Genomic DNA, 16,972 nt, shown 5'->3' on the forward strand with positions numbered 1-16,972 from the left:
TGACCTTTGACTTGGGATTTTATATGTTGGCATGTTTCTGGGGGAATTACGTCCCTTTTCCCCTGATTCTTCCCTTGGGGTGGGCTGTCCTCCTGAGCAGTGGCCTACCAGCACTTGGGAGGGGCTGTATGCGTAGTGTATTTACCAGAGTTGTACATGTGCTCACTTGAGGCATTCTTTCCTTACCTATCTAGTGTTCTTAGAAGAAGGTCATATACCAGTTAAACTCCGCCATTTTGCCTCTTAGTGTATATGCTTGCCCCCACTTGCCTAACTCCTGAGATCTTACCAGAAAGCTGCTGATCACCAGTTTCAGGTGTTTTTATCTATTGGGAGACTGCCTTTCCCTGGCACCAGCTGTGACCAATTATTATTGGTCTGACATAACCTGATGGTTGCCTGACATTCTTGGTTGGGGGTGGGGGCCCTCTCCTGCCCTGCTTGTGTCTGACTAGCTACCTACTGTAACAATACTAGCTGTATAAGACCATGTGAATATATTTTTAAGTTCAAGAATAACATAAAGCTATTGAGTCTTTATAAATGGCAGATACTATGCTCAGATTCATATTTTGAAAAAATCCTCTTGCTGTGGGCATGAAGAATAGATTGGAGGTGGGAAAATACTGGTCATTTTAGTTGGATTTGTGATTTGCTCATAGTGTTAAGTTCTGTATTATTGTTCCAAGTGATCACTGCCTCCAGACCATATCTTTCTATGAATGCTCACTTTTTCCTTTTGGAGCAATCTGGAATGAAGACTTTCCCTTCCCATCAAAAAGCCTTTCATTTTAACCTTTAAAGCTACCTAAGACACAGAACAGGCTAGAGCAATATTTTCTCCATGCTTCTTGCTGTTATTAATAGCTCTTGCTAATAGAGACTTAATTTTTTAAAGTCAGTGTTCTGCTGAAGAGACTTAAACTTATATCAAGTCCATTTAATTACATATAGATGTGTGACTTAGATTGGATTATTTTTCTATCCATATATTAAAGCAATTCTGTTTTGGGTTTTTGTTCGTTTGTTTTTTGGGGTTTTCTGGAGACACGGTCTTACTCTGTCACCCAAGCTAGTGTGCAGTGGTGCTGTCATGGCTCACTGCAGCCTCAACCTCCTGGTTTCAAGTGATCCGCTTCAGCCTCCTGAGTAGCTGGGGCTACAATGTACACCACCCTACCTGGCTAATTTTTTTTTAACTTTTTTAGAAATGGGGTCTCACTATCTTGCCCAGGCTTCTGTTTTATTTTGAAAGCATGGTTGCTTTCATCTTACTCTTTTCAAACTAAAGTGAAAAGTAAAATGATACACCACACTAAAATGTATATGTTTCATTATATCATATATACATTATATGTTATACATTATTATATATATTATATCTTTAAAGAGCTATTCAAAAATAAAATTTGAAGATATTATTTATATTTTTAGTTGGTCTCAGAAAGTGAAATAATGATTGCAGATCACCAGATTGCAGATGACCAGCAAAATAATTGGAGCTGCTATTGGTTTTTAGTAAGTGGAACCTTCTGAATTTTAGCAAATCCAGCAAATCATTACAAAAGGCATTGAGCAGTAAATCAGACAAACAATTTGGTGTTTCGTTAATTAGTATATTCAAGCCATTTAAGCTTCTGAAGAATAAGGTTGCCCTGCCAGAAAATCTTTCCAAGCATACTTAAAAAGCAATATTCTAAACAAAGGCACAGCATTTGGTTGCTAATATATGCAAAGTTGGTAGGGAAAAAGTCTGTGTGGCTACATGTCAGACCAGCCGGCTTACCACAACATCACAGCAGGGAGCAAGGGAAAGTATTAGAGGTTAAAGGCAAAGACAAAGAGGAGATTACCAGTTCCAGAGTGTTATTTCATATAAGAATAATTTTGTTTGCTGTTGTTGACCTTATCTGTCCACATCATTTCTTAGTTATTTTAACTGACAAAAAAAGAAAAGTGTAGAATATGAATAAGAAAAAATAAAAGCATATATTCTTTGTCTAAAGTAAATTTCAGGAAATACTAGGTTTAACAATTTGAAAAGATCTGTCATTTTTGTGAGTCAAAAATGATTGATTATGGGCAATTTCATGTGGTTCAACCTAATCAAACCTACCAGTGGATTGTAATATATCACAATATACAGCATGTTGCAAATACAGTTTGCTCACTCTGAATAGATTTGGATATCTTTTTCTTTTTTTGTTATCAAAAATTATTTGTAACAGAAAATATTTATACTTTTATCTAATGAATTAATTTTATTAGGTGTCAGAAACACTTGATGTGGACATTTTAAATAGAGATTATCAAGCTCAAAAGAAACCTTTAAAGTACTGAGGGGGCAATAGAGTACAAATGACCTCAAAGCCTAATGCTGATGAACTGAGCCAACCTATAATGCCCTCATCAATCTCTCAGCTGATATTCCAGGATTCAGAGATTTTCCACAGCCATATATCCACACTGCAGATCTCCCTGATTTCTAGGAGTCTGAAATCTCAGGAAAGATAAGAGTCAATGTAAGTAGTAATAATAATAATAGCAGCTAACAGCTAAATAGTATTTACTCTACACAGGCACTGTTTTAAGTGTTTTACATATATTAATTCATTTAATCCTCAAAGCAATCCAATTAAATAGGTAATATTAACATCAACAAATAGGTGAGGAAATGCAGGCACACAATAGTTAAGCAATTTGCCCAAAAGTGCCACAGTAAGTAAGTACCTGAGCCAAAATTTAATCCCAGACTTTCTGGCACAAGAGTCAGTACTTAACCAGCAGCAAATTGCTTCTCAATATTAAAAAAGTCTAGCATCACTGAATCAATTCTAGTACATTGTGGGTTGCAAAATTAGTTGAAATACCAACATCCTTAATAAAGCTTTTCAAGCTTCTTTTCATTCTAATAGCTAGTATTTTGGACTACATTAAAGAAAAAATTATGGATGACATTTGATGAGACAATAAAGAAGACTTTGTTCAGGGACGACTGCACTGGGGGCTGCAGTGGGAGAGAGAAATTGGGCCCAACTCTAACTCCAATAAGGGCAGTGGGTATCTATAGCCAAGGAGCAGAATGGGTGTCAGTGGATGGAAAATTCCTGAAAGGAAACATCAGAGGTAAGGAGAATTCTAGCTACACTGACTTGACAGGGTTATTTTAAAAGGCAGGCCATTTGATCAGATACCAAGGGTGGGAGATTTTTGCTAAACTGATCCAGCAGGATACTTGCTTAAAGTGGACTAAACAGGCAGAGTCCCTAGACTAAGGATGGATCCCAAGATTGAAGCCTTGTTGAGAGGAGGACTCAGAGGAGCCTAACTAATGTTTAGTCAAAGGAGGGAGTTTCTGTCAATCCTCCCTGTGGTTCAAAGGAAAGAAGAGTCGATCTTCTTTCCTTTGAATAATACAAGTCTATTCCTCGTTTGGTAGAGGATATCTGCCAGATGTATGAACAATCAGGCATTTAATGAGGGGCATTTCTATGAAACAGGAAAAGAAAAACCAAGATTAATGTCTACAAACCCAGTTTCTGTGTCCAGAAGGCAGCCAGTCAAGAACATTTCTGGATATTGGGCTCAAAGCATCTTTAAATGGTCGACTGAGGGTGAGAGAAGCAACCCAAGAAATTTCCTGGTTTGCAATTTGAATGTGTTTAGCGATGACATCGGGTGAACTTTCTGAGGGGCCCAAACAGCAGCAGCATGATGGTCGCCTGCACACAATCTGTTATGGTAATTTGTTTGAAGTTCGTGTCAAGTTGTCCAGCTTCAGCTTGCAGAGCTTTGGGAAAATGGCAGTTTTAGTTCGTAGTGATGCCAAAGCAGAAGGATGGGAGAAAAAATTAGAATGTTAGTTTGGACACTTATAGCCAGATATCAAAGGAAACTAGAATTGTGGATCCTGTCCAGTTTACCAGTTTACAAGAATATAATGAAACCTCAAAGACAATGAACAGAGCTAGAATCTAATAATAGGTCCACTATAGTTTTCCACTGAAACAAAATTTTTTACAATCTCCCCCCTTTTTAATTTTGTTTTACAAAATAAATCTAGTGTCATTAGATTTGGCCTTATTATTTAAATAAGCATAGCAAGAATGTTAATCGATCACATAGGCCTTTTAAAATTTGCTTTGTTTGAACTTTTCATAAGGAATCTCAGATTAAACTTTTAAAACCCAGGCTAGGATACCAAGCCAAGAACTCACCATCAGATTTTGCCACCTATTATGCCTACAGATTTGAGTGAATTCCTCTCTTCTCTAGGTCGCTAAGGTATCCAGAGTTTCCTGGGCCTCCCAAGAAGAGACTTCTGTATTCAATTTTAAGAATGGGAACCCTGTAAGCCAGATACCAGACTGGTATCTCAAGAGGGCTTTATAAGCAATGATTTATAAAGTTGACTCTAGTTTCTTAAATCTGTTTAGTCATATCTGATTCTGTGTACTTCATTCTAAAATATGCCATTTCAGTCAAAGCCTTGGTAATATAATCAATGTTTCCAGCTCTGTCCTGCTATAATAAAGACATATTTTTATTGAGCTTGTACGAATAACTATATTGTCATAAAAATAATAGTCAATAATAGTATCCATATTTTGGAGCGATTAGGCAGAGAGAAAAAAATAAATGTTTCATTTTGTTTACAAAGGCATAATCTGTAAGATTGCTGTAAGCTATAGATAGTTTAAGAGAAAAACATTTCTTTAAATATGGAAAACAAAACAATAAAGAACCAGCAATGTTCCAAACAAAAACTACTAAAAATTAGTTCATTCAGTCTCATGTAATTAATTTTTGTTCTGCTTGATCTTGAATTAATAGTTTTGTTAGCCCATCAACTTCTAAGGATCTGATAACAGTTTATTTGAAAAGAGAATTTGGTTGTTTCTGTGACACACAACAATAATAACTGGAAAGAGGGTTTTGACAAAGTCCTATGAATGTCATGCAATTTCTGGAATATTTATATCAAAATTCCAAATTTATTCCAAACTTCTGTAAATTTATATCAATGACATACACTCATACAAATAGAAAATAAATAAGCTTAAACATCACATTTTTTTTATTTTATTTTATTTTATTTATTTATTTATTTATTATTATTAAACTTCAAGTTGTAGGGTACATGTGCACAACGTGCAGGTTTGCTACATATGTATACTTGTGCCATGTTGGTGTGCTGCACCCATCAACTCGTCATTTACATCAGGTATAACTCCCAATGCAATCCCTCCCCCCTCCCCCCTCCCCATGATAGGCCCCGGTGTGTGATGTTCCCCTTCCCGAGTCCAAGTGATCTCATTGTTCAGTTCCCACCTACGAGTGAGAACATGCGGTGTTTGATTTTCTGTTCTTGTGATAGTTTGCTAAGAATGATGGTTTCCAGCTGCATCCATGTCCCTACAAAGGACACAAACTCATCCTTTTTTATGGCTGCATAGTATTCCATGGTGTATATGTGCCACATTTTCTTAATCCAATCTGTCACTGATGGACATTTGGGTTGATTCCAAGTCTTTGCTATTGTGAATAGTGCTGCAATAAACATACGTGTGCATGTGTCCTTATAGCAGCATAATTTATAATCCTTTGGGTATATACCCAGTAATGGGATGGCTGGGTCATATGGTACATCTAGTTCTAGATCCTTGAGGAATCGCCATACTGTTTTCCATAATGGTTGAACTAGTTTACAATCCCACCAACAGTGTAAAAGTGTTCCTATTTCTCCACATCCTCTCCAGCACCTGTTGTTTCCTGACTTTTGAATGATCGCCATTCTAACTGGTGTGAGATGGTATCTCATTGTGGTTTTGATTTGCATTTCTCTGATGGCCAGTGATGATGAGCATTTTTTCATGTGTCTGTTGGCTGTATGAATGTCTTCTTTTGAGAAATGTCTGTTCATATCCTTTGCCCACTTTTGGATGGGGTTGTTTGTTTTTTTCTTGTAAATTTGTTTGAGTTCTTTGTAGGTTCTGGATATTAGCCCTTTGTCAGATGAGTAGATTGCAAAAATTTTCTCCCATTCTGTAGGTTGCCTGCTCACTCTGATGGTAGTTTCTTTTGCTGTGCAGAAGCTCTTTAGTTTGATGAGATCCCATTTGTCAATTTTGGCTTTTGCTGCCGTTGCTTTTGGTGTTTTAGACATGAAGTCTTTGCCCATGCCTATGTCCTGAATGGTACTACCTAGGTTTTCCTCTAGGATTTTTATGGTATTAGGTCTAACATTTAAGTCTCTAATCCATCTTGAATTAATTTTCATATAAGGAGTAAGGAAAGGATCCAGTTTCAGCTTTCTACTTATGGCTAGCCAGTTTTCCCAGCACCATTTATTAAATAGGGAATCCTTTCCCCATTTCTTGTTTCTCTCAGGTTTGTCAAAGACCAGATGGCTGTAGATGTGTGGTATTATTTCTGAGGACTCTGTTCTGTTCCATTGGTCTAGATCTCTGTTTTGGTACCAGTACCATGCTGTTTTGGTTACTGTAGCCTTGTAGTATAGTTTGAAGTCAGGTAGCGTGATGCCTCCAGCTTTGTTCTTTTGATTTAGGATTGTCTTGGAGATGCGGGCTCTTTTTTGGTTCCATATGAACTTTAAAGCAGTTTTTTCCAATTCTGTGAAGAAGCTCATTGGTAGCTTGATGGGGATGGCATTGAATCTATAAATTACCTTGGGCAGTATGGCCATTTTCACGATATTGATTCTTCCTATCCATGAGCATGGTATGTTCTTCCATTTGTTTGTGTCCTCTTTTATTTCACTGAGCAGTGGTTTGTAGTTCTCCTTGAAGAGGTCCTTTACATCCCTTGTAAGTTGGATTCCTAGGTATTTTATTCTCTTTGAAGCAATTGTGAATGGAAGTTCATTCCTGATTTGGCTCTCTGTTTGACTGTCACTGGTGTATAAGAATGCTTGTGATTTTTGCACATTAATTTTGTATCCTGAGACTTTGCTGAAGTTGCTGATCAGCTTAAGGAGATTTTGGGCTGAGACAATGGGGTTTTCTAAATATACAATCATGTCGTCTGCAAACAGGGACAATTTGACTTCTTCTTTTCCTAACTGAATCCCCTTGATTTCTTTCTCTTGCCTGATTGCCCTAGCCAGAACTTCCAACACTATGTTGAATAGGAGTGGTGAGAGAGGGCATCCCTGTCTTGTGCCAGTTTTCAAAGGGAATTTTTCCAGTTTTTGCCCATTCAGTATGATATTGGCTGTGGGTTTGTCATAAATAGCTCTTATGATTTTGAGGTACGTTCCATCAATACCGAATTTATTGAGCGTTTTTAGCATGAAGGGCTGTTGAATTTTGTCAAAAGCCTTTTCTGCATCTATTGAGATAATGATGTGGTTCTTGTCTTTGGTTCTGTTTATATGCTGGATTATGTTTATTGATTTGCGAATGTTGAACCAGCCTTGCATCCCAGGGATGAAGCCCACTTGATCATGGTGGATAAGCTTTTTGATGTGCTGCTGAATCCAGTTTGCCAGTATTTTATTGAGGATTTTTGCATCGATGTTCATCAGGGATATTGGTCTAAAATTCTCTTTTTTTGTTGTGTCTCTGCCAGGCTTTGGTATCAGGATGATGTTGGCCTCATAAAATGAGTTAGGGAGGATTCCCTCTTTTTCTATTGATTGGAATAGTTTCAGAAGGAATGGTACCAGCTCCTCCTTGTACCTCTGGTAGAATTCAGCTGTGAATCCATCTGGTCCTGGACTTTTTTTGGTTGGTAGGCTATTAATTATTGCCTCAATTTCAGAGCCTACTATTGGTCTATTCAGGGATTCAACTTCTTCCTGGTTTAGTCTTGGAAGAGTGTAAGTGTCCAGGAAATTATCCATTTCTTCTAGATTTTCCAGTTTATTTGTGTAGAGGTGTTTATAGTATTCTCTGATGGTAGTTTGTATTTCTGTGGGGTCGGTGGTGATATCCCCTTTATCATTTTTAATTGCGTCGATTTGATTCTTCTCTCTTTTCTTCTTTATTAGTCTTGCTAGTGGTCTGTCAATTTTGTTGATCTTTTCAAAAAACCAACTCCTGGATTCATTGATTTTTTGGAGGGTTTTTTGTGTCTCTATCTCCTTCAGTTCTGCTCTGATCTTAGTTATTTCTTGCCTTCTGCTAGCTTTCGAATGTGTTTGCTCTTGCTTCTCTAGTTCTTTTAATTGCGATGTTAGAGTGTCAATTTTAGATCTTTCCTGCTTTCTCTTGTGGGCATTTAGTGCTATAAATTTCCCTCTACACACTGCTTTAAATGTGTCCCAGAGATTCTGGTATGTTGTATCTTTGTTCTCATTGGTTTCAAAGAACATCTTTATTTCTGCCTTCATTTCGTTATGTACCCAGTAGTCATTCAGGAGCAGGTTGTTCAGTTTCCATGTAGTTGAGCGGTTTTGATTGAGTTTCTTAGTCCTGAGTTCTAATTTGATTGCACTGTGGTCTGAGAGACAGTTTGTTATAATTTCTGTTCTTGTACATTTGCTGAGGAGTGCTTTACTTCCAATTACGTGGTCAATTTTAGAGTAAGTACGATGTGGTGCTGAGAAGAATGTATATTCTGTTGATTTGGGGTGGAGAGTTCTATAGATGTCTACTAGGTCTGCTTGCTGCAGAGATGAGTTCAATTCCTGGATATCCTTGTTAACTTTCTGTCTCGTTGATCTGTCTAATGTTGACAGTGGAGTGTTGAAGTCTCCCATTATTATTGTATGGGAGTCTAAGTCTCTTTGTAAGTCTCTAAGGACTTGCTTTATGAATCTGGGTGCTCCTGTATTGGGTGCATATATATTTAGGATAGTTAGCTCTTCCTGTTGAATTGATCCCTTTACCATTATGTAATGGCCTTCTTTGTCTCTTTTGATCTTTGATGGTTTAAAGTCTGTTTTATCAGAGACTAGTATTGCAACCCCCGCTTTTTTGTGTTCTCCATTTGCTTGGTAAATCTTCCTCCATCCCTTTATTTTGAGCCTATGTATGTCTCTGCGTGTGAGATGGGTCTCCTGAATACAGCAGACTGATGGGTCTTGACTGTTTATCCAGTTTGCCAGTCTGTGTCTTTTAATTGGAGCATTTAGTCCATTTACATTTAAGGTTAAGATTGTTATGTGTGAACTTGATCCTGCCATTATGATATTAACTGGTTATTTTGCTCGTTAGTTGATGCAGTTTCTTCCTAGCCTTGATGGTCTTTACATTTTGGCATGTTTTTGCAATGGCTGGTACCGGTTGTTCCTTTCCATGTTTAGTGCTTCCTTCAGGGTCTCTTGTAAGGCAGGCCTAGTGGTGACAAAATCTCTAAGCATTTGCTTATCTGTAAAGGATTTTATTTCTCCTTCACTTATGAAACTTAGTTTGGCTGGATATAAAATTCTGGGTTTAAAATTCTTTTCTTTAAGAATGTTGAATATTGGCCCCCACTCTCTTCTGGCTTGAAGAGTTTCTGCCGAGAGATCTGCTGTTAGTCTGATGGGCTTCCCTTTGTGGGTAACCCGACCTTTCTCTCTGGCTGCCCTTAAGATTTTTTCCTTCATTTCAATTTTGGTGAATCTGGCAATTATGTGTCTTGGAGTTGCTCTTCTCGAGGAGTATCTTTGTGGCGTTCTCTGTATTTCCTGGATTTGAATGTTGGCCTGCCCTACTAGGTTGGGGAAGTTCTCCTGGATGATATCCTGAAGAGTGTTTTCCAACTTGGTTCCATTTTCCCCCTCACTTTCAGGCACCCCAATCAGACGTAGATTTGGTCTTTTTACATAATCCCATACTTCTTGCAGGCTTTGTTCATTTCTTTTTCTTCTTTTTTCTTTTGGTTTCTCTTCTCGCTTCATTTCATTCATTTGATCCTCCATCGCTGACATTCTTTCTTCCAGTTGATCGAGACGGTTACTGAAGCTTGTGCATTTGTCACGTATTTCTCGTGCCATGGTTTTCGTCTCTTTCATTTCGTTTGTGAGCTTCTCTGCATTAATTACTCTAGCCATCAATTCTTCCACTTTTTTTTCAAGATTTTTAGTTTCTTTGCACTGGGTACGTAATTCCTCCTTTAGCTCTGAGAAATTTGATGGACTGAAGCCTTCTTCTCTCATCTCGTTGAAGTCATTCTCCGTCCAGCTTTGATCCGTTGCTGGCGATGACTGCGCTCCTTTGCCGGGGGAGATGTGCTTTTATTTTTTGAATTTCCAGCTTTTCTGCCCTGCTTTTTCCCCATCTTTGTGGTTTTATCTGCCTCTGGTCTTTGATGATGGTGATGTACTGATGGGGTTTTGGTGTAGGTGTCCTTCCTGTTTGATAGCTTTCCTTCTAACAGTCAGGATCCTCAGCTGTAGGTTGTAGCTGTAGGAGATTGCTTGAGGTCCACTCCAGACCCTGTTTGCCTGGGTATCAGCAGCAGAGGCTGCAGAAGATAGAATATTTCTGAACAGCGAGTGTACCTGTCTGATTCTTGCTTTGGAATCTTCCTCTCAGGGGTGTACTCCACCCTGTGAGGTGTGGGGTGTCAGACTGCCCCTAGTGGGGGATGTCTCCCAGTTAGGCTACTCAGGGGTCAGGGACCCACTTGAGCAGGGAGTCTGTCCCTTCTCAGATCTCAACCTCCGTGTTGGGAGATCCACTGCTCTCTTCAAAGCTGTCAGACAGAGTCGTTTGCGTCTGCAGAGCTGCTGCGTTTGTTATTATTTACTGTGCCCTGTCCCCAGAGGTGGAGTCTACAGAGACAGGCAGGTTTCCTTGAGCTGCTGTGAGCTCCACCCAGTTCGAGCTTCCCAGCAGCTTTGTTTACCTACTTAAGCCTCAGCAATGGCGGGCGCCCCTCCCCCAGCCTCGCTGCTGCCTTGTCGGTAGATCACAGACTGCTGTGCTAGCAATGAGGGAGGCTCCGTGGGTGTGGGACACTCCCGGCCAGGTGTGGGATATGATCTCCTGGTGTGCCTGTCTGCTTAAAGCGCAGTATTGGGGTGGGAGTTACCCGATTTTCCAGGTGTTGTGTGTCTCAGTTCCCCTGGCTAGGAAAAGGGATTCCCTTCCCCCTTGCGCTTTCCAGGTGAGGCAATGCCTCGCCCTGCTTCAGCTCTCGCTGGTCGGGCTGCAGCAGCTGACCAGCACCGATCGTCTGGCACTCCCCAGTGAGATGAACCCAGTACCTCAGTTGAAAATGCAGAAATCGCTGGTCTTCTGTGTCACTCGCACTGGGAGTTGGAGACTGGAGCTGTTCCTATTCGGCCATCTTGCTCTGCCCCCGATAATACTAAACATCACATTTTATTTGACAGTGCTTCCTATGTAATTTAACATGTCAAATACACCAATGTAGGGTAACATCCTTTTTTTTTTTTAATTATACGTTAAGTTCTAGGGTACAAGTGCACAACGTGCAGGTTTGTTACATATGTATACATGTGCCATGTTGGTGTGCTGCACCCATTAACTCATCATTTACATTAGGTATATCTCCTAATGCTATCCCTCCCCAACCCCATGATAGGCCCCAGTATGTGATGTTCCCCTTGCTGTGTCCAAGTGTTCTCATTGTTCAATTCCCACCTATGAGTGAGAACATGCGGTGTTTGGTTTTTTGTCCTTGCCGTAGTTTGCTGAGAATAATGGTTTCCAGCGTCATCCATGTCCCTACAAAGGACATGAACTCATACTTTTTTATCGCTATTCCATGGTGTATATGAGCAATATTTTCTTTATCCAGTCTATAATTGATGGACATTGGGTTGGTTCCAAGTCTTTACTATTGTGAATTGTGCTGCAATAAACATACGTGTGCATGTGTCTTTATAGCAGCATATACCTTTGGGTATATACCCAGTAATGGGATGGCTGGGTCAAATGGTATTTCTAGTTCTAGATCCTTGAGGAATCACCACACTGTCTTCCACAATGGTTGAACTAGTTTACAGTCCCACCAACAGTGTAAAAGTGTTCCTATTTCTCCACATCCTCTCCAGCACCTGTTGTTTGCTGACTTTTTAATGGTCGCCATTCTAACTGGTGTGAGATGGTATCTCATTGGGGTTTTGATTTGCATTTCTCTGATGGCCAGAGATGATGAGCATGTTTTCATGTGTCTGTTGGCTGCCTAAATGTCCTCTTTTGAGAAGTGTCTGTTCATATCCTTTGCCCACTTTTTGATGGGGTTGTTTGCTTTTTTCTTGTAAATTTATTTGAGTTCTTTGTAGATTCTGGATATTAACCCTTTGTCAGATGAGTAGATTGCAAAAACTTTCTCCCATTCTGTAGGTTGCCTGTTCGTTCTGATGGTAGTTTCTTTTGCTGTGCAGAAACTCTTTAGTTTAATTAGATCCCATTTGTGAATTTTGTCTTTTGTTGCCATTGCTTTTCGTGTTTTAGACATGAGTCCTTGCCCATGCCTATGTCCTGAATGGTATTGCCTAGGTTTTCTTCTAGGGTTTTTATGGTTTTCAGTCTAACGTTTCAGTCTTTAATCCATCTTGAATTACTTTTTGTATAAGGCGTAAGGAAGGGATCCAGTTTCAGCTTTCTAGATATGGCTAGCCAGTTTTCCCAGCACCATTTATTATATAGGGAATCCTTTCCCCATTTCTTGTTTTTGTCAGGTTTGTCAAAGATCAGATGGCTGTAGATGTGTGGTATTATTTCTGAGTGGTATTAGCTCTGTTCTGTTCCATTGGTCTATATCTCTGTTTTGGTACCAGTACCATGCTGTTTTGGTTACTGTAACCTTGTAGTATAGTTTGAAGTCAGGTAGCATGATGCCTCCAGCTTTGTTCTTTTGGCTTAGGATTGTCTTGGCAACGCGGGCTCTTTTTTGTTTCCATATGAACTTTAAAGTAGTTTTTTCCAATTTTTTCCAATTCGGTTAAGAAAGTCATTGGTAGCTTGATGGGGATGGCATTGAATCTATAAATTACCTTGGGTAGTATGGCCATTTTCATGATATTGATTCTTCTTATCCATGAGCATGGAATGTTCTTCCATTTGTTTGTGTCCTCTTTTACTTCATTGAGCAGTGGTTTGCAGTTCTCCTTGAAGAGGTCCTTCACATTCCTTGTAAGTTGGATTCCTAGGTATTTTATTCTCTTCAAAGCACTTGTGAATGGAAGTTCACTCATGATTTGGCTCTCTGTTTGTCTGTTATTGATGTATAAGAATGCTAGTGACTTTTGCACATTGATTTTGTATCCTGAGACTTTGCTGAAGTTGCTGATCAGCTTAAGGAGATTTTGGGCTGAGACGATGGGGTTTTCTAAATATACAATCATGTCATCTGCAAACAGGGACAATTTGACTTCCCCTTTTCCTAATTGAATACCCTTTATTTCTTTCTCCTGCCTGCTTGCCCTGGCCAGAACTTCCAACACTATGTTGAATAGGAGTGGTGAGAGAGGGCATCCCTGTCTTCTGCCAGTTTTCAAAGGGAATGCTTCCAGTTTTTGCCCATTCAGTATGATATTGGCTGTGGGTTTGTCATAAATAGCTCTTATTATTTTGAGATACATCCCATGAATACCTAATTTATTGAGAGTTTTTAGCTTGAAGAGTTCTTGAATTTTGTCAAAGGCCTTTTCTGCATCTGTTGAGATAATCATGTGGTTTTTGTCTTTGGTTCTGTTTATATGCTGGATTACATTTATTGATTTGCATATGTTGAACCAGCCTTGCATCCCAGGGATGAAGCCCACTTGCTCAAGTTGGGTAAGCTTTTTGATGTGCTGCTGGATTCAGTTTACCAGTATTTTATTGAGGATTTTCACATCAATGTTCATCAGGGATATTGACCTGAAATTTTCTTATTTTGTTGTGTTTCTGCCAGGTTTTGGTATCAGGATGATGCTGGTCTCATAAAATGAGTTAGGGAGGATTCCCTCTTTTTCTGTTGATTGGAATAGTTTCAGAAGGAATGGTACCAGCTCCGCCTTGTACCTCTGGTAGAATTAGGCTGCGAATCCGTCTACTCCTGGACTTTTTTTGGTTGGTAGGCTATTAATTATTGCCTCAATTTCAGAGGCTGTTATTGGTCTATTCAGGGATTCAGCTTCTTCCTGGTTTAGTCTTGGGAGGGTGTATGTGTCCAGGAATTTATCCATTTCTTCTAGATTTTCTATTTTATTTGCGTAGAGGTGTTTTAGAGTGTTCTCTGATGGTAGTTTGTATATCTGTGGGATCGGTGGTGATATCCCCTTTATCATTTTTTATTGTGTCTATTTTATTCTTCTCTCTTTTCTTCTTTATTAGTCTTGCTAGCAGTCTATCAGTTTTGTTGATCTCTTCAAAAAATCAGCTCCTGGATTCATTGATTTTTTTGAAGAGTTTTTTGTGTCTCTATCTCCTTCAGCTCTGCTCCAGTCTTAGTCATTTCTTGCCTTCTGCTAGCTTTTGCATGTGTTCGCTCTTGCTTCTCTAGTTCTTTTAATTGTGATGTTAGGGTGTCAATTTTAGATCTTTCCTGCTTTCTCTTGTGGGCACTTAGTGCTATAAATTTCCCTCTACACACTGCTTTAAATGTGTCCCAGAGATTCTGGTATGTTGTATCTTTGTTCTCATTGGATTCAAAGGACATCTTTATTTCTGCCTTCATTTCGTTATGTACCCAGTAGTCATTCGGGAGCAGAACATCCTTCTTTTTACAAGGTTAGAGCATTTAGGATTTGATTGGGGAACTTTGTCAAAAATGTTAAGAGTTGTAACACTTGATTAAATGGGATCACAGGTCACTGTGAAACAATACTTAGTTGTTTCTTTAACCATAGTAATTATAAAAGGTTTTGCAGGCAAATACAAAAATTTACATAATTGTAAAAAGGAAACCTTAGGTCTTTTAAAATTGATAAGACTTAGGTTTTTTAAGTAATTGAAAATGGACTAGAAAACTTTATTCTTTTAACAAAGAGAAAATTCAATTGTAGCTTTTCATCAGTAAATTATGAGCTCTATTTTTTTTAAAGAACTTTCTAAGTAAATCCATCCAATCTTAGCAACTTCACTATACAAAATTTCTTTTTCACAAAGAACCTTTTACAACCATTTTATATCCATTCAGTTTTTATCGTACTCTTTTCCTTTTTCACATCCTAAAACAACAGTCATCTTACTTTAGTAGAAAACTATCCCTTTTTCCTCAATGAAAACACATTTTTAAATCTTTTATACTAATTCTCACTAAAAACACATCTTCCTTTTCTTACACACTTTGCACACAAAGTTGTTTCCCTTTACCTTTATTATTTCTACTAGTTTAAATTAAACATATTGGTTATACTTTTTTATTATACTTTACGTTCTGGGATACGTGTGCAGAACATGCACGTTTATTACGTAAGTATACACGTGCCATGGTGGTTTGCTGTACCCATCAACCCATCATCTACATTAGTTATTTCTCCTAATGCTATTCCTCCCCTAGCCTCCCACCCCCTGACAGACCCAGGTGTGTGATATTCCCCTCCCTGTGACCATGTGTTCTCATTGTTCAGTTCCCACTTATGAGTGAGAACATGTGATGTTTGGTTTTCTGTTCCTGTGTTACTTTGCTGAGAGTGATGATTTCCAGCTTCATCCATGTCCCTGCAAAGGACATTAGCTCATTTTTTTTTTTTTTACAGCTGCATAGTATTCCATGGTGTATATATGCCATAATTTCTTTATCTAATCTATCACTGACGAGCATTTGACTTGGTTCCCAGTCTTTGCTATTGTGAGCAGTGCTGCAATAAACATATGTGTGCATGTGTTTTTATAGCAGAGTGATTTATAATCCTTTGGGTATATACCCAGTAATGGGATTGCTGGGTCAAATGGTGTTTCTAGTTCTAGATCCTTGAGGAATCACTGCACTGTTTTCCACAATGGTTGAACTAGTCTACACTCCCACCAACAGTGTAAAAGCATTCCTATTTTTCCGCATCCTCTCCAGCATCTGTTGTTTCCTAACTTTTTAATGCTCACCATTCCAATTGGCATGAGATGGTATCTCATTGTGGTTTTGATTTGCATTTCTCTAATGACCAGTTATAATGAGTTTTTTTTTCATATGTTTGTTGCCCTTATAAATGTCTTCTTTTGAGAAGTATCTGATCATATACTTCACCCAGTTTTTGATGGGGTTGTTTCTTGTTTTCCTGTAAATTTGTTTAAGTTCCTTGTAGATTCTGAATATTAACCCTTTGTCAGATGGATAGGTTGCAAACATTTTCTCACATTCTGTAGGTGGCCTGTTCACTCTGATGATAGTTTCTTTTACTGTGCAAAACTCTTTAGTTTAAATAGATCCCATTTGTCAATTTTGGCTTGTTTGGCATTGCTTTTGGTATTTTAGTCTTGAAGTCTTTGCCCATACCTATGCCCTGAATGGTATGGCCTAGATTTTCTTCTAGGGTTTTTGTAGTTTTAGGTCTTATGTTCAAGACTTTAATTCATCCTAAGTTAATTTTTCTATAAAGTGTAAGGAAGGGGTCCAGTTTCAGTTTTCTGCATATGGTTAGCCAGTTTTCCCAATAACATTTATTAAATAGGGAATCCTTTCCCCATTGCTTGTTTTTGTCAGCTTTGTCAAAGATCAGATACTTGTAGATGTGTGGCATTATTTCTGAGGCCTCTGTTCTGTTTCATTAGTCTATATATCTGTTTTAGTACCAGTATCATGCTGTTTTGGTTAGTGTAGCCTTGTTGTATAGTTTGAAGTCAGGTAGCATGATGCCTACAGCTTTGTTCTTTTTGCTAAGGATTGTCTTGGGTATACAGGCTCTTTTTTGGTTCCACATGAAATTTAAAGTAGTTTTTTCTAATTCTGTGAAGAAAGTCAATGGCAGATTGATGGGGATAACATTGAATCTATAAATTACTTTGGGCAGTATGGCCATTTTCACGATATTGATTCTTCCTATCCATGGACTTAGAATGTTTTTCCGTTTGCTTGTCTCCTGTTTTATTTCCTTCAGCAGTGCTTTGTAGTTCCCCTTGAAGAGGTC

At 38.6% G+C, this 16,972-nt stretch overlaps 1 protein-coding gene across 10 annotated transcripts in view; it reads left to right on the top strand.

Annotated features, from left to right (window-relative positions):
* MBD5 (methyl-CpG binding domain protein 5) overlaps window positions 1-16,972 on the top strand; it is a 505,406-nt gene that overhangs the window by 300,504 nt on the left and 187,930 nt on the right. The window lies entirely within an intron of this gene.

This window comes from Chlorocebus sabaeus, chromosome 10, assembly GCF_047675955.1.
Source record: "Chlorocebus sabaeus isolate Y175 chromosome 10, mChlSab1.0.hap1, whole genome shotgun sequence".
NCBI lineage: Eukaryota > Metazoa > Chordata > Mammalia > Primates > Cercopithecidae > Chlorocebus > Chlorocebus sabaeus.